The sequence below is a fragment of the Tamandua tetradactyla genome, chromosome 22 (assembly GCF_023851605.1).
Source record: "Tamandua tetradactyla isolate mTamTet1 chromosome 22, mTamTet1.pri, whole genome shotgun sequence".
NCBI classification, from domain to species: Eukaryota; Metazoa; Chordata; class Mammalia; order Pilosa; family Myrmecophagidae; genus Tamandua; species Tamandua tetradactyla.
This window is the reverse complement of record NC_135348.1, coordinates 20,791,910-20,817,793: the sequence shown is the minus strand read 5'-3', so window position 1 is coordinate 20,817,793 and position 25,884 is coordinate 20,791,910. Positions and strand designations below refer to the sequence as shown.

The 25,884-nt window shown below is 38.2% G+C and overlaps 1 long non-coding RNA gene across 2 annotated transcripts in view; it reads right to left on the bottom strand.

Annotated features, from left to right (window-relative positions):
* LOC143666063 (uncharacterized) overlaps positions 1-16,493 on the bottom strand; it is a 116,269-nt gene extending 99,776 nt beyond the window's left edge. For both annotated transcript variants that reach the window (XR_013167353.1, XR_013167354.1), the window contains exon 1: positions 16,381-16,493. This is a non-coding gene — a long non-coding RNA (uncharacterized LOC143666063). The remainder of the gene's footprint in view (positions 1-16,380) is intronic.
* Between the last annotated feature and the right edge of the window lie 9,391 nt (positions 16,494-25,884).

Genomic DNA, 25,884 nt, shown 5'->3' with positions numbered 1-25,884 from the left:
ACCATTATTTTGATGCTTACATTGTCCATTCAACTGGCTTTTGTGTCCTTTTGACTTATCCCCAACATGCTTTTAACATTTCCATGCTTTCTGGCACATCATGCCCTGTCACGTGTTTTCTCTGCCCCAGCCCAAATTTAGCCATTTCTTCAGGGGGCCCTGGATTCTTTTAGTGGAAAAGAGTTTTAAAAGCCAACATCTGAGTGCTACATGTGTATTTTGCTATTGGCATGTCACTTCTCCCAGGACCTCTCAATTGGGAGACCCAGGAAATAAATGTATGTATACATATAGCCAAATCCATGCATACATGCGGTAATTTGAAGCTGTTCTGTACCCCAGAAAAGATCATGTTGTTTTAATCCATTCCTATAGGTATAGCTCTATCGTGGGTAGGACATTTTGATTAGGTTATTTCAATTAAGATGTGACCCACCTTATTCAAGTTGGGTCTTAACAGACTTACTGGATTCCTTTATAAGAGGATAAATAAAGGAGAGAGAGATGAAAGTAAGAGAAGCTCATAGAGAAAAACCTCGAAAAGGCTAAGAGGGGACCCACAGGACACAGTGAGGAAACAACTGGAACCAGAAGCTAAAACCAACAAAACCTGAGTGCAAAGGACCAGCAGATGCTGTCCATGTGCCTTCCCATTGGACAGGGCTGTCCCAGATGTCAGCAGCCTGTCTTAGAGTCCAGGTCGCATCCTGTTAATGTCTTAATTTGGACATTTTCACAGCCTTAGAACTGTACATTTATAAAATCCCCATTATAAAGGCCAACCCACGCAGGAAGACAGGAGACAAGGGGTTTGAAAGACTCAAGTCATATAAATTATAAGCATTTTTGTATCTCTCTTTCCCTGTTCCTGTTTTGAGTTTTGCTTTCATTAACTGTAATCTGTGATTGCTTGAAATTGACTTGGTGTACCTGAGAAACTTAGTGGGAAAGCAGACCCACTCACTCTAAGAAAAATGATTTTTATAGGGGGAAAAACAAAAACCAAACAGCAACTACAAAAGCCAGCCCATTTCTGGTATATTGCATTCTGGCAGCTTTAGCAAACCCAAGCTAAACATTTACATCTTTAATTATCTATCTATCTATCTATCTATCTATCTATCTATCTATCTATCTATCTATCATCTATCTATCTATCTATCCATTACTCTATCTCTAATCAAAGACCATGAGTTCATATGGATAGCTCCCATTTCCAATCCAACACAACAGGTTTCTTTCTAGTTTCTTCTCTTTCCACATTTTTAACTCCTGTCTCCCAAAGTAAGAAACTGTTTCCAATTATCTTTAATACACTTACTTATATGATCAGTCCCACTGTATATAACTTGTCACAGCCCTTTTCTGGCATGGAGGCCATTTCTCTCTGCCATTGCTCTTGTCTTAGTTTCCTTGGGTTGCAGTCACAAACACACACAGTGGGTTGGTGTTAAACAATCAGAATGTACTGGCTCATGGTTTCGAAACCACACGCAGTCCAAAAATCAAGTTATTGGCAAGTCCTGCTTGCTCCCAGAATCTGAATGTTCTGGTTTCGGCTGTCAGCAATCCTTGGGATTCCTTAGCCTCCCATCACATGACAACGTCCTCTCCTTTTTCACTTCTGTGACTTCTGAGTCCTCTTTATAAAGCCTCTTATAATCTGGATTAAGAACCACCCTCATCCAGTTGGGCCACACCTGAACTAAAAATCACATTTTCAAGAAGTACTATTTACAAGGGATTCACACCCACACCCATAGGAATATGGATTAAGACATGAACTGTTTTTTTTTTTTTTTTGGAGTACATAATTCAATCTACCAGAGCTCTGATTCCTCGTTCTGAAATGACCTCCCATGTAGGCAATTCCTCATCCCACTCAGACCCTGACACCTGACATCACCCCTCTACTCGAGGCCTTATCAAAAAAAAAAAAAGGCACAAGAAGGCCAGATGCTGGGAAGACAAGGGAATCCAGAAGAAAAAGAAGAGGACATAGCCATATGACAGGAAAGCCAAGGAACTCAAGGATCGTTGGCCAACCAGAAGGCTACTGATCCCAGGAGGAAGCAAGCCTACTAGCTTCTAAAACTGTTAGCCGAAACATTTCTGTTGTTAAGCCAACCAGTTTTATGTGGTATTTGTCATAGCACCTAGAAAACTAAGACATCCTCCTTTCTTGCTTGGGCTCTGAAACCCCTCACTAGGTTCTCCTTCCAACACTCCTCACAAGACTATCCCCAAAGTGTACATTCTGCTCTCCCTACTGGAGCTCTGAGACCCCATGCCTGGCTCCTCCTTTCTGGAGCTGCTTTTCTTATTCTGCTCAGGCTCCAATTACCCACACTGGACTCATGGACTCACTCCTTACATAGCTCAGGTTCTGACTTGCAATGCCAGCTTCTTCTTTCCCCTATACACAGACATCCTCCTTGCTCTGATCAGGCTCTGACACCCCACACCAAGCCACCTCTTTCCTTCACAAGGATGCCTGCTTCTCCCTGCTTGGGCTCCGATACCCTGGCCTCCAGTGTGGACCATCATCACCCTGCTTGGGTTCTGGGCCACTGCCACCCTTACTGATATGCACATACCTGGGACACCTGCCTTGCTCTTCCCCACTTAATGGTTTTAGGATGAATGTTTCCAGAAAGGAAGTGAAGGGCTCTTCAATGTTTTTAACATGGATAATGAAGGGCTTCAAGATGTCTACAGATTTGTGACATTGCTTTTTGAATCCTAATGTTTGTAATATGATTGTTTTTAAATTATTTGTATGAATTACTAATTTATCTAAGACATTGAATAAAATTCAGTGTGTTCATTGGTATCCCATAAGATATAAATCCAACTTTTCCAATAATTTTGGGGGCCGATTTATTTTGTCTGATATCTGTATCTCATGAGCAGATGGGGCAGGTCACCCCTCGTGACTTTTGCCCTTCTGCAGAAGACTGTGGTCTGAGAGAATTTTGAGACTTTCAGGTCTATAGCAATCACTGCCCAAATTACAAAACATGAAAAAAATCCAGCTTACCACTTTGTAATCATCATGGTTTTAAGGTAAGTCTGGCTTCCATCAAGGTATGAAAAGCATGCTCTTAAGCTTAAGCCATTCCCATGAGTGTGAACCCATTGTAAGTAGGACCTCTTGATGAGATTATTTCATTTAATGTCTGGCCCAGGATGGGTCTTAACCTTATTATCCTCCATAATCAGAATGAAGCGCAGAGCAATTGAAGGAGAAGATGAAAAGCCCACAGAACCTGGAAGAGAAGGGAGAGGTCAGGAGAAGCTTCCATATACATTGCAAGCAACGGAGGAGTCAAGTACCAAGGGTTGCTGGCTGCCTGCTTCCAGAATGCCTGTTTTGGGGAAGAAAACATCACCTCAATGACACCTTGATTTGGACTTTTCTCTTAGACCCAAAACATGAGTCAACAAATTTTCATTGTTTAAGCCAACTCATTGCTAGGTACTCGTTCTAGCAACAAAGAAATTAAAACATGGTAGAATCAGCACTTTGGACTACAGTCACTAACTGGTGAATGCCATTTTTTAAATTCTCGATGTTTTCATGCACATTGTTGGGTCTTGGTTTAGATCAGACAATTAGTTTACAAAAATTTAGCTTTAAATAAGAATTCATTCTTTTCAATGTGTTAACTAAGTGTCAGATTTTCTTTGAAAATTTAATGTATGTATATTTACATATCAGCATGCAAGTTTTTCCTCTGTAGTTTTGTTTTAGTGCACAGCACGTTAAACTCCTTATAGTAGTTTCACATTTGGATAAGTGTATTTATTCTGGTCATCTAAAAACATCCAATATTTAACCATACAAACAGATCAAATTCTGTATCTTAACTTTTTTTATGATATCATCAATGTGTTTTAAGTATTAACCAGTTGAGAAGTGGAACTCCTACTTATTTACTTTCGTGTAGTTCAAATGAGCAATGTGCTTGGCATGAATGAATTAATTTTTTTTCCATTACAGTTTTTTTTTTTCTTTTGTAAGATCTATGTGAAAGTCAATTTTAAATCTAGGTCAACTTTAGACCTATGACTTAGTTTCTAGGGCTGCCTTAACAAAGTACCGCAAACTGGTGGCTTAAAACAGGAAAAATTTATTTTCTCATTGTTCTGGAGGCTAGAAGTTTGAGACAAGGTGTGGGCAGGACTGTGTTTCCTCTGAAGTCTTCAGGGTTCTGGCAGTGACTGGTCAGCAATCCGTGGGGTTCTTTGGTTTGTGGCCTTACTCAATCTCTGCCTCTATCTCACAGCTGTCTTCTCTCTCTGTTGTGTCTAAATTTCCTGTCCTTTTAGGACACCAGTCATATGGGATTTAGGGCCCATTCTAATCCGGTTTGGTCTCATCTTAATAACATCTTCAAAGATCCTGTTTCTAAACAGGATCACATTCAAGGGGCCAGGGGTTAGGTCTTGGACGTATCTTTTGTGGGGAACACAATTCAATCCATGATGCTTTAGTTCTGCATGACATCCCATTTAAAACAAGCTATTTGAAATCCAGCTGTGGCCAAACTAGAAAGTCATTTATTTTTTCCTAGAGTAGGAACAAATAAATGGAATAAATTCATTATTTTTCTCTGATATTTACCTATATAAATTTAATTGGCTTTCCCCTTTCCCAGGAATGCTGAAACTGCAATGCATTTAACATAGTTTGCTTGGATTCATTTTTCTGAAGTCCATTATTTAAAAAAATATATATGAATATACCAAATTCACAGATTTTGCAGTATAGCACACAGTGCAGATTTCAGTAAATGTTACAGTATCCCAGGTGGCTTATAATTTATTAGTTTTGCTAATAAGCTCATCTTTTACCAATCTAACTGACTGTGTGAAAGGTGACTGTGTATATATCAGCTACCAATTTCATTAGAAATTCTTTTGATTCTTTTTTCTGTCTTACCATTTGTTTTCTTCTTATTGTAAAAGAACGCACATTTTTTAAAAATTAATAGATGTGTAATATGGGATCCTGGGGTAATTTTATCTTTTCTGCTTGCATTACAAAATGAAAATGAATGTGTGCTCCCTCCCTGAGTTGGTTTATGATTTAATAATGCCATGATTTTTGGACTTGTCAGTATTCTTACCTCTGCAAGCATACTTTCAGGCCACCCAATTTCATACACACCTCATGTCGTTTGGCTATCGGGAATAAATGGCAAACCTCATAAGTAGTCTGCCACCAAGCACCATGTGAAATGGAAGGAAAAATGTAAAATATACTTTTTTGCCACCATTTTTCATACCACTGAAGCTTTTACTTTGATTAGTTTATATTTTCATGCAGAACGCTTTAACGCTTTTATCAATCTAATCACCAAACATATATTTGTTTTAATAAGTTGTCCCAAAATTCTGCCTGTCATTTACAATGCAAAATACATAAATATTTTCATACCCTGATAGGCTCTACCTAAAATAGAATACAATTAAACCATGCATATAGCTCGTTTAACAAAAGGCATCGGTAGCCTGTGATAGTCCATGAAAAGGAATACTTTAAAGCAAATGTTATACTATCTTTAAGTCTGGAAAATGTCTTGCAATATTTGGTATAAATCAGATGAAATATAGAATTGTTACCAAAATAGTATCTATTACCTATCCCCCTGCTTCTCCTAAAACCTTATTCCCTAAACTCAAATTAATAAATTTCTGATGGGGATTTTTTTTCCCCAATGTTATTATAAGTTACTGAAGGTATTCAGAGAAAGCATGCTATGTAGGAGCTAGAACTTATTTTTAAAATTTGCATAATACACATGTCCACTAGGTTGAACTGCTGACTTAACTCCATCTTTTAGACATTAAGCAAGGTTCTGCACAAATAAGGAAAGGTTGAATTGTGCTGATGAGACCCATGTAGTCAGCTGCCTGACACTTATTGGACATGACAATCAAACTGCAGTATAGGCAGTAAACTGCACTGTAAGGTATGGCTTTTAAATCCATACAGTTTGCAAGAAATTTTCCTGGATCTCTGTACATTTGAGCTGCATTCAGCTCGGATATATGTTAAACCAAAGATGTGTGACTCTGAGGCAGCCCAGCGAGGGCAGAGGGGAAGAGTTACCACCCTGCCCCTCAGCCGTGATCTGTTCATGGATTAGGAGGTGGGACAAAGAAATAGTGAGTGTAAAAAGTAGCCGACCTTTGAAGATTTTGTCATGAGTTGAGACGAAAGAGAGAAGAGAGAAGGGGTTGGAAAAAGGCAGGAAGAAGAAAAATTTCACAAGTGACATACGTGATACATCAGAAGTGAAAAAAAGAATTTACCAGGTATCAAAAAAGCTATATGGAAGTAAAGTTGAGGATGGGAGATGGGGTCAGGGAGGACAGATTTTTGCTTATGCTAAGAATAGCCCTTCATCATTCTTTGATACTATTTTATAGTCTAAATTGAATCCGCAAAACAAGACGAAGTAAACTAATAACTCTCCTACTAACTTTATAATCTCCAGGAACCCTAGAAGCATGGACCCATAGCTAGAAGAACCCAAAACTCACAGCTCTATGAGCTGTTTTCTCAGGATCCTAACAAACCATGACTATTTAGAATGAATTAACCACCTCCTCAGGTGTAGCTTTTTAATTTTCCCTGTATATATGCATAGGTTATCTCTTATCTACAATTACATTCCAATGCTATTTACATATGTTATATGAGTTCAGCTAATAGTCAAAAATAATTATCAACAAGTAAATGGGAAATGCTGATCTACAATACCTCCTCATTTGATCAAGTACTAACACAAAGAAGAAGTTGGATGGTCTGATGATGGCAGAAATTCCAAATTATAGGAGAAGTTTGTTATTTTAGACTAAGAGAAACATTTAGAAGTTAGCCAGGAACACAGTGGATAGACAAACAGAATGTGTTGTGTGGTTTGATAACTTTCTTATTTAGCAAATTTTTCTCCTTCTAAGTTATTTTTGCCAGCCTTTTGCAAAGGTTGTTTTGAAGAATAATTCCAACAATTCTCTGGGGAACAAAAGAAATTTCATGTTCAAATAAGTATGTATATGCGACATTTCAAATTCCCCTCCTGGAGATACACAATCTCTGTGAACAAAATAAAGATTACATGATTGTTATACAGATTTCAAAACCCTGCTTAAAATGTTCATTTATTTGACATTACTTCCCTGCATTTAGCACTAATAACTTCCCATAACACTACTGTACTGCAATATACAGTAAAAGAAATATTGATATCTTTTTTCCATTCATTTGGTTACCCTTTCTTTTCTGAGACCATACAATTTTAAACATTTTAGTTATCAGAAAATCAAACCATATTTTATCATCAGGTAGAATAAAACCATCTCAGCCATTACTTTGTATCTTCAAAATATTTTAGCTCTTCCTCGTGTGTTTATTATAAATTGTTAGACTCCTTTGCAACTCAAAAATGTTTTTAATTTTTTAGTAGAATAGTGATATTTTAAATCAACAGGGAAGAAATGATATAATTATTTAACTAAATCTACTCTTCAAGAATAGGTCATGTCTTCATTTGCTCCAGCATGATTTTTGGTAGGGCAAAGTGCTCAGTAAATATTTAAAGTTTTCTTCATATAAGTCACATCTTATTTTTTTTACTGTTGTTGATACTATTAATGCATTTATTCTCCGCCAATATTTATATTAGTATCTACACTAGTCAATTCTGAAATATTGGAATTTTTTAGGGGAGATGGATTATTTTGGGTGTCTAGATAAATTTATATGATCTCAGAATAATACTAACCTTCTTTTTATTATATTTTTTATTGCTGACAGACTTCTTATTTCTGTTTTGTATCTTGTTGCATTGGTTTGAAATACAAATGTTAGTCGTAATAACAGACTTATTTATCCCATTTTTGATGTTAAAGGGAATGACTGTAGCTTTTCACCATTAAATATAATGTTGGCAATAGATTTGAGGTAGAGGTTAATTATCTTGTTAAAGAAGTACCCTTCAAATTCTAGCTCACTGACAGTTTTATAGAGAAACAGAGGTTTAAATTCATCAAACTGTTACACGATTTTTCCCAATTATCATATAGTTTATTGTTATTAATATTATGAAATAATTATGTTAATATATTACCTAACAAATAAAACATCCTCACTAACCCTGGCTAACCCTGGTTCATTATGGTAGATCTCTCTTTAAATATACCAAAGAATTCCACGTCTTATTTTTAATTTAAGGATTTTTCACATACATTCCTAATAACAATTACTATGTTTTTTTTTGTTGTTGTTTTTGAGTAAGGGCAGGGAGGGGAGGAGCTTTTCCAGGTATTTGTAGCAAGGATACTGCTTATAATTTTATATGCCCCAAACCATTTTTTTAAATATATAACACAAGAAATATCAGCTCCTTAAAGATTCATGCAAATTAATTACAAATATATGTAACTTGGGAACTTATATCATGAGAAAAATTTTTTATAAGCTAAATAATTTATTCCATGAGTATTAACCTTTTAAAGTTATTCGATTTTTCTTTCCTGCATCATCTTTGCATATTTTAGTTTCCTCTTAAAAGAGATTTGCCTATCTTGTTGCATTTTTCAAAAATAAAAATGCAACACAGCATATTATTGCAAAAGAGGGGTTTGAGTCAAGTAAATTTGGGGAATATTGAACTGAACAAAGTTCAATGTATATATATGTATTTTTTACTGCAGAATTCCTTAGAATTCTGTATATAAGAGACTCCAAAAGTAGTGATTCCCAAACTTAGATGCTTTGGAACTATGTTGTCCTGAGAGTCTTGCAGATGGAATATACTTTAAGAAATGTTGATTTATATTTACCTGTCATAGAACCAAATAGGCAGTAGGTAGATATATACATACAAACTATTAATTTCATTAATATTTTTAAATTAATCATACATTATGAATTTAAACTTTAGTAATAAGTGCTTTCTTGACAGAATTTCCTTGATCTGCATGGTTGTGAGATATATAATGGTCCCCTCTGGTTAATCAATAGATTTTCTTGAGAATTTAGCATAAATGGAGTCATTTTCCCTTTGACCTTTAACCTAGTCAATATTTTCCTATAAGCATTACTTGAATATGTTCTTTTTAGAAAGGGTTAGAAGTAACACTTGACTGCCATTTAGGAAAGAAGTTCTGAATGAAAACTAGCCCAAATTAACCACTGCATATCAGAGTTGAGGATTCATAAAAAGACATGACCTAAGTGAGGAAAAATATATAGACGCACTGCTTATATAAAATTACACTGCTTGTGGCACTACAGAACTATTCTCAGCTAAGGATTTTCAAATGCTTAGCCAATGAACTTATAGAAGGTTGACGCTGAATTTCACTATGATTTTGGAAAACTAGGACTGAACACACTGGGAGGCAAACACAATCACATGCCTATATGCACACACCCCTAAACAAAAGGGAAAAAAGAAAATACATAAAGGTAAAATATACCTCTTTCCTTACTTTGCTTAGACTCAACCTACACAAGTTTTCTGCTTTAAAAAAATTATTTTTTCTTATCTTGCTTCCCTTTTCCTGTAGTTCAGTAAAGATCCATCTTAGTACTGAATGACAGAATGCAGCTCACTTAATCTGACTACATACCATATGTGCCACCAGCTAGGAAAGGTCATTTGCTTGCTATATGTGAGTGCCCTTATGACAGCACATGCTCTTTAGAGCTCACTAGACCTAATCTGCTGGGCTGTGCAGAACTCAGAACAAGGAGCCTGGCTACTCTTGAGAAGACAGAAAAACAATCAAATATTAAATATCCTCACATAGCCTTATTACTTTTCAAGAAAAACAGGCCAGAACTTTGTGACATTCTTGGTCTGTTCATAAAACCAACCTTTTTAAAATAACAATATATAGATTGACACACTAAGACTAAGATAAGCTAACTAGCTTGAGTGTTTACTGTGATCCATGTACACAAAGCAGGAATTGCTTTTGGTTTCTGAGAAAAGACCTATGTATACCACAGTCCCAGGATTCGACCATGAACTCTGATGTAGCATCCCTACACTGCAGCCCCAGTGCTTTAATCAATATATCACTATACAGGGCCTATGCAGGAAGGAAGAACCAGGCAGCTGCAACCACACATCAGGCTCTGAGCATGGAAAGGCCACTGTAAAGGAAATCGTCTCCTGTGCTTCAGCTAACCTGGTTCTCATTATCCCTGACTCCACTCATCACACTTCCAGGAACAGCCTGGAGGAGACCAGTCCCTACATTCCCCTAGGCAAATATGAGAGAAAGAGAGACAGAAATCTTTTGCAGTTTCGGTCAAGGCAATTTCCTATGACCTCTCCCTGCCATGAAATGCAATTGATTAATTGTCTAAGTGACCCTAACCTGCACAACTCAGCACCAGGATTCCAGCCTGCCCAAAAGGTTTGGAAAAGCAAGATGTGGGAAGCAGTCACAGCCCCCGCCTCAGGGAGAGGGCCGGGATGGGGGGGTGGGGGGTGGTGGCCACCAGAGGCATTCTTAATCACCTTTCAAACCTCCTGCAACAGAGACGCTTTCAGATATTAAACACTTCAAGGGATACAGCGTTTCCTATTTTAATGAGCAAATAGTAAAATGAAGAATGGTGGAAATTTGAACCCCCAGCCTGTCATTTTGAAGCCCGGAGATAATGGAATCCTCCTTCCATGCCCATTCTCTGGGATGGAAAGGTAGGGCAGCCATCAGACTCTAAGGCACAGGCTTTTCCTCATCCATCACTGCCTCCGACCGCTTTCCCCAACATCGCTGCCCTTACCTCCATTTGTCCCAGCTCTTTCTTTTTTGGGGCATTCTAGATACAAGTCCTTCTCCATTTCACCAGGCGCCTCTCTGATTTTACATAGGCAGACACTGCAATTGGAGCCCTCATTAAGGTATGAAGATGGTTCTTAGCAGCTGAAAGGCGAGGTTTACCAAAACATTTGATTGAGAGAAGAAATCACTGAAAGGGTAGAGGAGCAGCTGTGGGGAAGCAAACCTCATTTTAGCACAGTTCCTAAACCCGGAAACAGTAAGGCAACATTTTGCTTGACAGCTAGAGTCCCTATCCTTTGTGGCTCCCTCTGCCCTAGCACTTTTCGTTGTATAGGCTTTATCCCATAACAAGTACCCATTACATGCAGCACGCCCTGTGCTAACTGTGGGAGGAAACGGTACGATGAGAAAAGACCTAGTTCTGTACACTGGAAGCTCTATGGAAGCATCATATTCCACATATCTTGAACAGTACCTGGCATCGAATTACTGAATCAATGAAATAACCGCAGTTCCTGCCTTACATTCATTCCTCAGGCTCTACCTTATACTTGAGACCAGGAGTCCCAATTTTTACTTAACAAACAGAAACAGAGCTATTCTGTGGTCTCTTGTCAATCCGGGACGATCTGTGTCCCTACAGAGGAGAGGCTGCGTTACTGGTATTTTCTTTGCCTTCTCCATCGCCATGAAACTCTATAATCTGAGCACCATAAACTGCACTCATCACCCCCTTTCCCCGCTCCCGCGCCCCTTTTCCCGTCTGGGGGGAGCTTTCTGAGCTGCAGCCCCACCGCCCCAGAGCTTGCGCGGGCGGGGCTGTCGGGGGCCACCGCGGCTCCCTCCCGGCAGCTGCCGGGGGGTCCTGGGGCTGGCGGGGAGCCGGGTCAGCGGGGAGCCGGGACTCCCTGGGCCTGTCACTCAGAAGATTGACGGGCGGCTCGCTGACAGCCTCCCGACCCTGGGGGATAGCCTTGGCGGCGGCAGACGCTGCACCCGATCCGAGAGCACGGGCACGCTCTCCGTGCCTTCTCCTCCCGCCCCTCCACCTCCCGGTCCCTGCGACTTCCACGCGTTCCTGCTGTTGCAGTTGCTTAGTTTTGCTTTTCTACGCTTAACGCTTTGGTAAACGCACGCTACTTCTTTCTTCTTCTTTTTTTTTAATCTGAAGTTCCACTGTTGAGTGGGAATAAGAGTTTGGGTGTGGTCGAACTAGGAAAAAGAAAAGCAAGCAGGAAATAGAAGCTAGCGAAGCCACTTAAAACGTTTCCAGAGGTGCAATAAATTTCTAGAGAGGAAAACACGCTGATGATGAAATGGCTCAAGTGCACCGAGTTGAAAAGATTAAAACTTGAAAATATCTGAAGAAGAAATTCCTTCTCTAAACTAAATCCTGATTGTTCAAAATTACCAGGGTGAATTACAATATGGAAGAAATGATGTTGATAGCATATTATCAAAATATGCATGCCAATATATGCTAGTGAAATTCACTAATAGTAAGCAATGTCTTGCAATGATCTCAACTAATTTTTTTTTCTACTTTTTTTTCGGGGGGGGGGGGTTGGTGGGGGATACATGGTCCCGGAATCGAACCCGGGTCTCCGTATGTAGGCGAGCATTCTACGACTGAACCAGCCATGCGCCTGATCTCAACTTATTTTAATTAGGTTGTGTTAGACGTCTGGGTTGTGAACATGGTCACATGTGAACATAGGTATATCTTGCTATTGTAGATTTGCATTTTATTAAAAAGGTAGACTTTGCCGTCAGAGAACCTGGGTTTGAATCCTCACTCAGCCACTTACTGGGCTATTTTGAACAACCTCCCTGATCCTTAGATTTTTTTCTCACTGTAAAATGGGGGATAATAATAGTACCTACCTCATGGGATTTTCATGAGCATTATATGAGACAATACATGTCAAGACTTAAGACAATGGCTAGCACCAAGTTATCACGTTGTAAATATTAGCCAATTAGTTTTCCTAATTAATTTTGCTCACATGATTTAAAAAATCGGTCATTTAAAATAAACTAAAATGTCAAAATACTCTTAAAATGGGATATTATTCTTCCTTTATATATTTTGCTATTTTCTGAAGTTTGTGCATTAAACATGCAAATATAAAAGTGATCTATTTCTATAATATATCATTATAATAAATAGTCAAATAATAGAATTCACTAGTAGCTTTTAGAATATCAGTCAGGCTTTAAAATTTTGGTTATGAAGAGATTGAGAAACACTCAAATTTAGAGTCTATTTAACAAGAAGGCATTTATCCTGTTTATCTGAAGTCAAGGTCAACAGGACAAATGCTGGGGAGGGTTGATGAACCAATATGCAAAGGACATGTCACTACTAATAGTTTACTTCCTCAGTAGAGACAAGTCTGTAGAGGCAGGCGCCTACTGAAGGCTGGGTCCAATGGAGAATGTCTAGATATAATAGAAGACACTGTATGTCAGCTCCCTTAAATTCTATATTTTTGCGTGAACCAAATACATGACTACAATTAACTAAATACTTACAATTTTTCAACTAGTTTTTTAAAAAAATTGTGCATAAATGCATGCAAACACTCAAAACTTAAATTTTTAACTTTTAATTGTGCCCTTGTCAATTCGTTCAGTCACCTTGAAAAATGAGGTTTTCATAGTGGCAAAGTAACTAAAATTTAATACAAGCATTTATTCTCAAGAATAACCAAATGAGCACCATACGCATGTCATTTTAGGAACCATTAAAAGCATAAAAATATCCTGCGGGGACTCAAATAGACTCCTTGTGATTCTTAAGGCATGTTTTTAAAAAATCTAATTTTATTTCTTTCATTCATATTTTTCTCTTTATTTCATGATAAGCAAAAAGAAAATGATATCTGAAAATCAAACAGTAAGATGCTTTTCAGATTTTAGTTGTTTGTTTAAAATAAAATCTTGAGATATAAGTAGTTCAAAAATATTTAATTAGGAGATTAGGTAAATCTCCATTTAAAGATATTCTGAAGACCAAAAAAAAAAAAGCATTTTAATCCCTCTAATGCTCCGTCTTGCTAAAATTTAGCAATCCAGCTTTCCCTCTGAAATTTCTAGATATACATCAGGTAGGGTACTGGTGGCGGTTTTAGGAAAATATATTTTGGAGACTATAACCCTTGGCACACTATTTAAACTATGATTTTTGAAATAATTCCTCTGCAAGGAAAAGGGCAAGCATATCTTATTTCAATGCTGTGAGGAGCAACCTTCACAATGGATACAAAGAGATTTAAAAACCGTTCAGCTCTATACCAGTATATCTACTGCTGGGGGGTACATTTTTCTGTGATTCCATTTCCGTGGTGACATCTGGCCTGCAACTACAGCTCAGCACCAGCAGAGGTCAGAGTCTTACATCTGTCCCAAATAGATGTTAAACCTGAGATTGAAGACAGTGGTGTGAATCCTTTTTTCCCAGCACCCAATTTACTTCTTCGATTTAACTTTATCATCTCCCCAAACAATAAGTGTATATATGGAATATGTGAAACGCTTATACTTTCCCAGGTGAAAATGGCTTCATGAGAAAAAGAGAAGGAAAAGGTGGAAATGAACGAAATAGTTCTTTTAAAGAGAGAGCTCTGGTACTTAGGAGAAAGGAAAAAAAAAATCAAACATCCTCTAAGTCATTATGAAAAGACAAGGGGGAAAACAAACCCTTATGTGAGTATTCTGCTGATCAAAATTGTACTAAGACATATGTCTTCATTCATGAAAATAAAGTCAACCTTTACCAAAATGCTAACAATAACAATAAAAGTGGTGGTGGTGGCGGTGTGGTGGTAGCCAACATGCCTTGAGAGTTGTGTCTAAGCCCTTTATATACTAGTACCTCATTTTAAGGATGAGGCAATCAGGCACAGAGATTTTCTAATAGTTATTAGGAGCTTGGAAAATGTTCCTAATCTCTCATCTGAGAATTTAGCCAAAGAAAAGAACTCAACTGGAGTAGTAGGAAGCTGCTGACATGAAGATATTCTGTTAATCCCAGGATTATTTATAACAGCAGAATCTGGAAACAACCTAACTATCTAATAATAGTAGAATAACCAAATAAAATAGTAAATATTATGTAGTCTTTATAATTACAATTAGGAAGATCAGAAGCAACAAGAGAAATGTTTAGTGAAAAGAAAAAAGCCATTGAGAGCATTGTATTTGTACCATAAATTAAACTAAGTAAAATACATGCATATTGGAAAAAGGTAAAAGAAAAAGAACAGTAAAACAATTTATATTTTGGGGGTGAGACTGTAGGGATTACGTACAAAAATTCAAAAAGTAGAAATCTGGGAAAACATTTTTAAGATATTGCCAAAGGATACAATGTGAAAAATTTATTCTCATGGGACTTGAGAGCATAAGCAAAACTCATTTTATTTCACATAGTTGGCGCTCACCCAAGGTTAGGCCAACCCCCATACCCCAGGCCTTTCTGCTACCATATCCAAGTTGCCAGTTACATCCCCTCTAGGGACCCACAAGATTCAGCAAAAATAATTACAGTTTTAGTTAGTAGTAATCATATGACATTAAATGTGTATAAATCTCCACAGTTTTAAATAATGTTCTTGCTTGGGTTATTTCAAACCCAATTCCTTATGAACAAACATTGCCACTTAAAATCCCCTGGTGCTGCAGGCAGAATCCCAGAGGACAATGTGAGAAATTTAGATGGATATGGGCTTTGGATAACAGAGGAGCAGCTTGTGAAATATACAGCACACGATCTCACCTGGCTTTAAAAAACAAAAAACAAAAAACATCATGCCTCTAGGTAGCTACAACACACTGAGAATTTGAGAGAAAAGTCTCAAAGGAGCATTCTTAAAAAGGGCATCAAGTTTTCACAAGATATAATATACATCCCCTTCCTCTCTGCATTCCTTTCCCCACCCCTGCCCCCTTTCCTTTATACCCATCATCAGAATCACCTGCAGATAAATACGCAGATTCCCAGGCTATATTCCAGACCAACTGAATTGGGGCAGGCACTCAAAAAATATATTTTGATGGGCGGGCCGCGGTGGCTCAGCGGGCAAGAGTGCTTGCCTGCCGTGCCGGAGGACCCCGGTTCGATTCCCGGCCCCAGCCCATGTAAAAAACAAACAAACAAACAAAATATAATAAAACAAGAAAATGTTTAAAAAAAAAAAAATATATTTTGTTAAAAGCTCACCAGTTTTTAATAGCCCTAGCAATTACTATTTTTATTTTTAAATTTTTTTAGAGAAAGAAAAGTCAAAGAGGTAGAAAGCTTTATCCAGTCTTAAAGTTTTGCCCTTCGGCCCAATACTAGACAGGTTCTTCCCTGGCCATGAGAATTTCTTTTAAGGAATTACCCTGCCAATTACAAGATGAGCATCTACCTAATCCATACCACCTCCAGCTGTTGGTCAAAATCCACAGCTGCTCCTTTTTATATCTTCCCACATACTGTCTACATCAAACACATGCAGTTAAAGGGAGTTTAAAATGTCTCTCTCTTACCCCTTGGGCTGGTTTGAAACTGTTATGTACCTCAGAAAAGCCGTGTTCTTCTAATCCAATCTTGAGTGGGCAGACCCATTGTGGGTGGGACCTCTTGATTAGGTTGTTTCCATGGAGATGTAATCCACCCAATTGTGTGTGGAACCTTTCGATTAGATGGAGACGTGACCCTGCCCATTCAGGATGAGTCTTAATTCTCTTACTGGAGCCCTGTACGAAAAGTATAAAAGAAAGAAACAGAGAGAGAGAGAGCTCAGAACTGACAAAGAACAGAGAGAGGAAACCAAGATACACAGATGCTTGGAGAAGCTGAGAGCGCAGTTTGAAACCAGAAGCCAAAAGAGAGAGGGACAGCAGACATCGCCATGTGACAGAGAAAGCCCAGACATGATCAGCGTTTCTTGACAGAAGGTCCTCTTGTCAATGACCTTAATTTGGACATTTCAGAGCTTTAGAATTGTAACTTGTAACTTAATAAATCCCCTTTGTAAAAGGCAATCCATTTCTGGTATATCGTATTCCGACAACTTTAGCAAACCAAAACACCACATTATGGTAAAGGATAAATCCAGAATGCAGTCCCTGCATGATGATCAGAAAGAGGTAGAAAACGCAGCAATACACAGTCCCATGTGGTCAAATAAAGCAGGAAGAGCTGTTTGTGTTCAGAGCAAATTTGAGTGGAGCAGACAGCCCTATCAAAACAGTGATAAAGACTCAGAACTTAGAAGTGCCATCACCCACTTACCTGCAAGGACGCCAACATATGAGAGCAACACTCCCAGAGAAACAGCATCAGGCAGCAGCACTCTGGCATACATAAAGAGACTCTGCACTCATTCATTGACTCCAGAAATATTTATTAAGCATCCCCTATGTGCCAGACACTGTTATTGATAGTTAGGATACATCAGTTAACAAAATGGACATGATGCCTGCCTGTGTGGAGCTTACATTCCAGCAGAAATTTGGACAATGCAAGAAGAGATATTCAAACTAAACCAGGAAAGAATACATACTTTAGGCCATACTCCAGGACAATTCCATAAGGAAAGAGAACTGGAAATATAACAACATTCCATAGCACATTCCCACATTCCTTGTCACTTGTTATCCTTCATTCATCGACCGATCCACTTCATAAATATATATTGAGTGTCTATTATTTGTCCAGCCCAGGGATAGACCATGAGCTTTTGCTAACTTCATAAAATACTTAGTTAAAGCCCCCTCAAGGGATAGAAGCATAAGATACCTCCACTGGGCATAATCTTCTTGACCAAAAGAGTCAAGATTCTGGTCCTTAACAAACCTAGAAAGCATGCTCTTAGAAAGTACTTTTTTCCTGGAACCTGCCCATGCCAAAAAAAAGGACTTCTTTTTCAAAATTCCTCTTTATTGAAGTTTTATGTTTTTTTAATTGCTTTCTTTTTTCTCCAAAGAATGGCAAAGAACTCATAATTATCATCCCCAAATACCAGTTAAATGAGTAAACGATACTCCCTGATTCCCACATCAAAGGAATAATCTAACACGAGGACTTGTGGCACTGCTGTATCTCCTCCCATCATTGGTCAAGCAATATATTAGGTTTGCAGAGCCCTTGGCTGAAGAAGATAACAGGTTAATTGCAAAATATTGTGATGTTGACATAGGGGCCAAAGTCTTCTATTCCCAGATTGTCAGTTTTAATAGGAGAAGCTCTTACTTTATACAAAATTAATTTGAGAACATTTACATCTGTGAATCATTGATTTGGGTATTGCTCTCTGAAGAAATGAAAAAAATTCTAATCATCTACTTAGAGCCTTCTCTAACACATTGTTTTTAGGTCCTAAAGTTTTCAGATCCTTTGCTGGAGATGTGATAACTTCATTCAAGAAGCATTAAAAAGTAGAGAGTTAGAAGCCAAGCTCTGAGATCAGGCATACCTGGGTTCACGTTCCTGGGTCCATCATCTATGCTATGGAAGCTTGGGCATCTCACTTACCCACCCCAAGCCACCTTGGTTAAGTATAGGGGCAATATTAGTGTACTCCTCATAGAAGTGAGAAAGGCAAATAGAATACTAAATATAAAGCTCCTAACCACACAAGAATCATTTGAAAATATTATTGTCACTAAATACTTAAAATCTTAAAGAACCTGGAGAAATTGAATGTCTTTAAGTGATGCCTTCCAAATTCAAATCTTTCTTAAAAAGACTGAGAAAATTTCCATGAAAAGTCACCCAAAAAACATACATCTAAAAAGAGGACAGACTTTAAATGTTCTGCTCAAAGGACAATTTCTGTGAGAACATAGGAAAATGTGAGACACAGGTGCATTTCTTCCATCAATGCTATGACTTCTCAAAATTCTGAAAAGAAACTTAAAAATATTTTCCATTTCAGTCCTCCTTGAGACCTTCAGAGTTTGAAACTGTAACTGCCATTATGGAGCATTTTCACTAAAATGAATACATTTTACCACATCTAGGTAAAGAAGGGGTTAAACTAAAGGCATGGGCACATCTTTGTCAGGGTTATTATTGTGCAGCAAAACATCCTCCACAGCTCTTTCCCAGCTTCCCTTTCTTATAGTTCCCAGTATTAATTTGCTAAAGCTGCTGGAATGCAATATACCGAAATAAAATGGCTTTTAAAAAGAGAATTCAATAAGGTGCAAGTTTACAGTTCTAAGGCCATGAAAATGTCCAAATTAAGGCACCAACAAGAGGTTACCTGCACTTAAGAAAGGCTGATGCCATCCAGAACACCTCTGTCAGTTGAGAAGGCATGTAGCTGGCATCTACTGGCCCCTTGCTCCTGGGCTCTGTTGCTTTCAGGTCAGGGTTCCTCATTTAGTTTCTGTGGGCCTTCACTTAGTTCCTCCTGGACACAACTCTGGGTCCTGGTTTGCTTAGCATCACCTGGTGATGTCTGCTGGGCTCTGCCCATGTCTAGGAACTGGATCTCTGTTGGCACTCCAGGCATCTCCAAACATCCATGTCTCTGTCAGCTCTGAAGCAACTGTTCTCCAAGCATCTACACTTGAGGCTTCTTCAAAATGGTTCTCCTTTTCAAAGACTCCAGTAAACCAATCCATAGCCACCTTGAATGGGTAAAGTCACATCTCCATCTAACCAAAAGTTCACACCCACAATTGGGATGCCATATAACCTTGGAGATAATCTAATCAAAAATTTCCACCATATGATGGTGAATCAGGATTAAGAAAAACGGCTGCTCCCACAAGATTGGATCAGGATTAAAACATGGCTTTTCTGAGGTACATGATATTTTCAAACTCCCTCTTACATTTCCCAAATTGCTTTGGAGAGCCATTGGGTCCTACCACACCCCTCTAACTTTAATAAAAACTCAATAAATAAATTGCTACTGCGGTAGCTAATTGCTCGAATTCCCTCAAGTAAAATTAAAAAAGAAAAATTCTAAATTTTAGCCAACTAGAATCACCATAATTATTCCATTCTTCTTCCTCTGGGTCTTCCTTTTACACAAATGTACCGTGTCCCTTTAAGCACGCCACCTGGACAAATGAAACTGTTGATAGAAAGTTAAATTGTTTGCTAGTGTTTTGAGACTTACATAATTTGAAAAAAAAAATGTGGAGTCTTAGTCCCTTTTGACTTTTTCTGAATTTTCCTCTTCTATTTTTATTTTCTCCTTTACATATCTCTTCAAATATTTAAAACAAGAAACCACGTGCTATGACTCAGAACTGCATTCAGAAGGTCAACCACTCTCCCTGTTGAACATGTTCCTGGAACTCTGAGAGGTCATTGCTGCATTCTGCATTTAAAATTGTGCTATTATTTTCTGTATGTTTAACATGTGATTGCAAGTTTCTGAGAAAAAGACTTGGACTAATTTTAGTGCTTTTAATACTAAGGTATATGGTGCAAATAATATAGAAGTTTCCATGCAAGGGTCTCCTAACTGAAGTCATCACAGTCAGGAATCTAGCATTATAGGCTTAGAAAATTGAGTATGATCTCTTTCTCAGGTGTGGAGCCACACTGACAAGTTCATAGAGACTGAGAAACCAACCAGAATGACAACTTATTCACTAAGAGTGAGCAATATTCTTACCAAGCAGGTGGAAATGCTTGAGTCATCACTTATTGGTTTTTCTTTGTATAGGGAAGACACTTAGAATGCCAGATTATAATTAGGAAGTTGCTCAGTAAGTGAAGAACAGAATGGAGTAAATTAGAGGTTTGTTACTAGTAGATATACATCTTGATCACGGAGAGGATCCTGAGTGTCCATACCCATAAGTTAGGAAATTGGCCACCCCTCCATCCCCGAAACACTGATGGCCAACCTCTGAGTTAACCTTTTCTATATTATAAGTTAATGATCTAGCTTGCTAAAGCTGCCAAAATGCAGATACCATAAAATGAGCTGAATTTTACAACGGGGATTTATTACATTATTAGGCTTACAGTTCCCAGGCCATGAAAATGTCCAAATCGAGGCACCATCAAGGCAATGCTTTCTCTCCAAAGACTGGCTGCTGGCAATCCTGGACTCCTCTATCATAGATCAAGGCACATGTCGACATCTGCTGGTCTCTCTCCCTTCTCTTCTGAGGTTCATTGTTTTCAGCCTCTCAGTTCTGTGGCTTTCTCTCTGTCTCTCTCCCCAGATGTATCCTGTTTATAAAGGGCTTCAATAAAGTAAGAGGATTAAGACCCTCCTGGGGCATGTCTCAACTGAAATAGCCAAACGAAAGGTCCACCCATAATAAGTTTACCCCCACAGGAGTGAATTAGCTTTAAGAACATGATCTTCGGGGGTCCATTCAGCTTCAAATCACCAGTTACTATCTCCCTTCTTTTCATCCAGTCTATCTAAAAATAGTACAAAACTAATACATCCAATTTCTAATAAAATCTAATAAAAATTAGATTTCTGCTTATAAAATTGCAATTGTATTACAGAACAGATTCCCTGAGACTATTCCTGTGAAACCTACCTCAACCTGAATTCAGGAAAACATGGTCAAAACCAGTAAAGCTAATGTGCCAGTAGAAGGCCTGTTCAGGGCAGGCCACGGTGGCTCAGCGGCAAGAACGCTTGCCTGCCATGCCAGAGGACCCGGGTTCGATTCCCCGTGCCTGCCCATGTTAAAAAAAAAAGAAGAAAAAAGAAGGCCTGTTCATCCTAAAATACTTATCAACAAGTATTTATTAAGCATCTACTTGTTGCTTGGCACCATATTAACATTGATCTGGATGATATAGGAGTTGCCAAACGCATAAAGGATAACATGACTCCCCCAAAATAAAGATCAAGGAAATGCTATACTATGTACTAAGAAGAAGAGTTTGTAGAAGGGAGAGGACACTGTGGGCTGTTCCTGGCTCAGAAGCTTTCCTGTAAGGGGGTGGATTTAAGCATGCCCTGGAATGATGCAAAAGAGGAAGAAATAAAAGGTATGAGAAAATCTCTGGAGAAGAAAATGAACACACTCGCAATAACTTCAGTCAAAAACAATCAAGAAATGAGCTGATCTTTATCAAAGAGTAACTTCCAAACTCATGGCAAAGTATTTAACTGTTTCTATGAGTTGTATAGAGGTTGTACCTGATTCCCTGCTGCATGTTATTGAAAAGCCAATTTATAATTTGGGGAAAATGTTTTTGACTTCCACACAATTAATGAAAGAGGATGCCTATGCCTGAGTACATACAGGAATACAGTGTATCCCTCACCTCGTGAATGGGTAATGTGATTTCGATACAGCAGCATACTATGGGACATGTTTTTTCCAGGCCAGGAATCTATTACTGCAATTCTGGAGCTATTTGGTTCCTCTGAAAAAATGTGACTAATTTTAAATTTACATTCTACTAATAAGAAATAATTTAGTTATTTGATGGGGACACATGCCTGCTATGTACAAGAGAGGTAAGTCACCAAGGAAAACTGTTGAGTCTTTCAAAAATAAAGGTCTCATAGTTTATAAGTGCTGAAATCTCATGAAATGGAGAAAAGCACAGCATTTCAGTAGATAAAAGGTAATAAATATCTTCTCGTGACCATCAGGAAAACTCAGAGGGTCCATGAGACTGAGGACACGTGAGAATGTGACCAGCGGGTCTCACTGCCTTGGCAGGCTTTCCAGATCTTAGATTAATTAGTCACCCCAAGCCAAATCATCATACTTTAATTTAAACACTCAGGGTGTTTCACATCAGCATGACCACATTCCATCTTTTCCTTCCTCATTTATGCTCACAAAGGAAATAATTCTTTGGGGAAAGATTAAGAACACTCATTAACAATTCAGTTATGAGTAAGGAAAAGTGATCTTAAATGATCTGGGTTCGTTCACCAGAAAGTCAAGTGACAGTGTTCCCCAAGATGGCCAGCAAAAGCTCTTTAAATACAGCCCGACAAATGACGTCACCCTCAGAGAGCACCTGAGAGCCCTTTGACTTGATACTAAGGATAACCCCTATGGAGATTGATGCTAGCTCCATTTTGCTGATGGGGAAAACAAAATGCAGAACGCCCTAATATCCTGTCCTTCTCTCCTCCGCCAGTGAGTGACAAGAACAAAATGCATGCTTTCTGTTTCCACAGGAGGATTCATTTTCATGCCATCAGATCCCATTCATTTACAGAGATACTTACCACTCAAAACTTGATGACTCTATTGATTTCATCCCAACCCTAAAGTAGCTGAATAAAATAATATGTTCATGTAAAATCGCACCTCCAGAACAAAGTAGAGTGAAAAAAACTAATTGCAATCCTTTAAAATATTCTCAGGCATCAGTTGATATATTTAAACAAAGCTTGGATTAGTCCTACGCATTTTAGCAAGTGACTTGATGCCTCTCCCTCCTAACTGAGTCTGATCAGCCATGAGTTTGTTTTGCTTTGGAAGCCATGGAAAAAACGAAGTTTGCAAAACAGAGAAGCATTGTGGCAATATAATCAGAAACGTAAAGACTGTCTCATAGATACCCCTGCTTCTTCTTTCACATGCTCCCTCCCCCATCAACTCCCTTCCCCCACCCTATTACAGTTGCTAAATTCTGTAGCTCTCCTAGGTCTCTGCAATTTGACAATCACTAATTTTAGACTAATCTTTTGAATTTGTTCCTGAAAAGTCTGAGTTCCACAGAGTGTCTGACATGCATAAGTGAATCACAAAGCAGAGAGAGAATACAAATAATCTGATTTCCAATTCAATGTTTTATAGCATCGCCCCTCTTGTCTTCTCTAGGTTAAGAGATTGCTATTTGATTATGATATATCTTCCCCCATTCCCTCTGTCCCTTTCCTTTGTATCACAAAGAATAAAAGAGCTGCATTTCAAAAACTTACCATCCTGAAACTTGTGGGTCCTGGAAATAACACTAAACAATATTTTCCGGCTCTCATAGAGCCTAGAATGCTTTCACACACATCCTCACAGGTCAAAATTGCATACTAGTAAGTTCAACTTTCTGCTCATTTATTACTTTTAGTCAAAGGATGGACAAATGATGACTTCAGCTACTGGCAATTGTGGTTCTACACTGAATTGACTTAAAACAGACTTTCATTCATTCATTAAGGGAAAAAATACCTATCGAGTCCTGCTAGGTGATTTGTATGTGAAATAAGCAAATTCCCATAATCACTTATTCCAAATAAAATTTAACTGTGATTCACAAAGCCACTAGAAAAGAATTAACTGAGCCAAAATATAGCTCAGTTTACCTCCTTATGCAAATAAAATGTGATTCTTCTATAATACTATGGTAGCTTAATTCTTCCATTCCCCAGTAAAAAAAAAAGATTTAAAGTTCATCTTTCTATATAATGTTTCACATATTAGAAATTTTTATGTTGTTTTCATATTTGACATGATAAAATGATAATTAGATTCCACTGCAAATATACTCAATCTTTTACTTGTCCATTATAGTCCAAATCAGAATTAAATATTTTCTATATCACTTTAACTCTTATACAACAGAGTTTAGAACTAGTAGATCTAGATCTAGAGTATTTGCTTAAAGCATTTTCTTTCTTTGTTCAGGGTAACTTTTCCCAATTTCAATAAGAATATATGATCACTGTCTACTATTCACAAAATAGAAAAAACATAAATTTTTTTTAAATGAATGATAATGCTAACAACCAGAGAGGTAAATACTGAAAATACTTTGATATCTTTTATTAATTTTTATACCCTGTTGTCCCCTTTTTGGTATTAGTGAGGCTTTTACCGTGTCATTAAATATTGTTAGAGAAGGTGATTTAAAATGGCTACTCCATAATCTGTTTCATTATAAGCCTGTAATTCATTTAATCAAAACCCATTGTTGGACCTTAGGAGACCCTCTCTTGTGACAAGAGCTGGAACAACTGCTGGTGGGAAGAGGGCCACTCCTGAGGACACACTACAAGCCCATCGTGAGCCAGTCAGGGCCAGAGTTACAGTCCTTTCTGTTCTGTCACACCCTAAGTTTTAAGTATACAGTGAGGTCTGATCACACCAGGTTAGATTTTGGTAGCAGGGCTCTCAAGTTCAGCAGTCTGATATTGTGTTTAGAACACCATGGTTAAGATGTCTAGTTCGGAATATTAAGACAGATGCTTGCAAAGCCAATTTTCACACTTTTTTACTGCAGGGCCACCACTCTCTTTAACAATTGGTTCCTCTGAAACGTCTTACCTAAGGGTTTGTGAAAGTCTTACCAATACATGACTGTCCTGGCCACTATTCATCCCAGTTTGTCTTGAGCAATATAGGTCTATGAGGCAATTAGTAACTGAGCAATTCAGCAACCACTAGATATAATGATTTCACTCTACTTTGGAGCAGCAGACACCTCCCCCCACCCCCCAAGACCATATGAGCGCTGATTAAAAGCAGGAATGCCAGCCCAGGCCCCGTGAAGGGAGGTGATGAATGGTATGTCTGAGCAGTTTGGTCCCTGGCTTGGTGTCTCTGAAATGCCACACTCCTCACAGAAGTGCACTGATAAGCCTCACAGTGCTCAGGCTTTTACCAGCAGCCTCTATATTAGGGGCAGGCCCAAGCTGAATGTTAGTACTTGGGGTGTCCCGTCGGCACAGAGGCGTATGCCATTAGTAGATCTTCAACTATTTCTTAATATTTAAAAGTTCAGATTTTTGAAGCCAAACAAAAATGTCCTAGCTTAATGCACTAGTCATTAAATGCATAAAAGGAGAGGTTATGATGATTCCAATCTAAAGAAAATGCTGTTTTGAGAGAACCAAAGAAATTAATCTTGCAATCTATTGGTAATAAAGAAACAGAGACTCATATTCTTTTACATATATTATCTTACTGCCGTTTGGGACAGTTTATTCTTCAGCAGTTTGAATTAAAGGATACAAGGAGGGAGCTGGGGCATTACTGTAAGGAAACCAGACATTTTTAATTAAAAAAAATCTCTCCAACTTCTTTGGAAAACTCATCCTTGGAGGATAAGTAAACATCACAATCCCTTATAGTCTTGAAAATGTAGAAATGGGCAGAAAAATAAGATACCCCCTG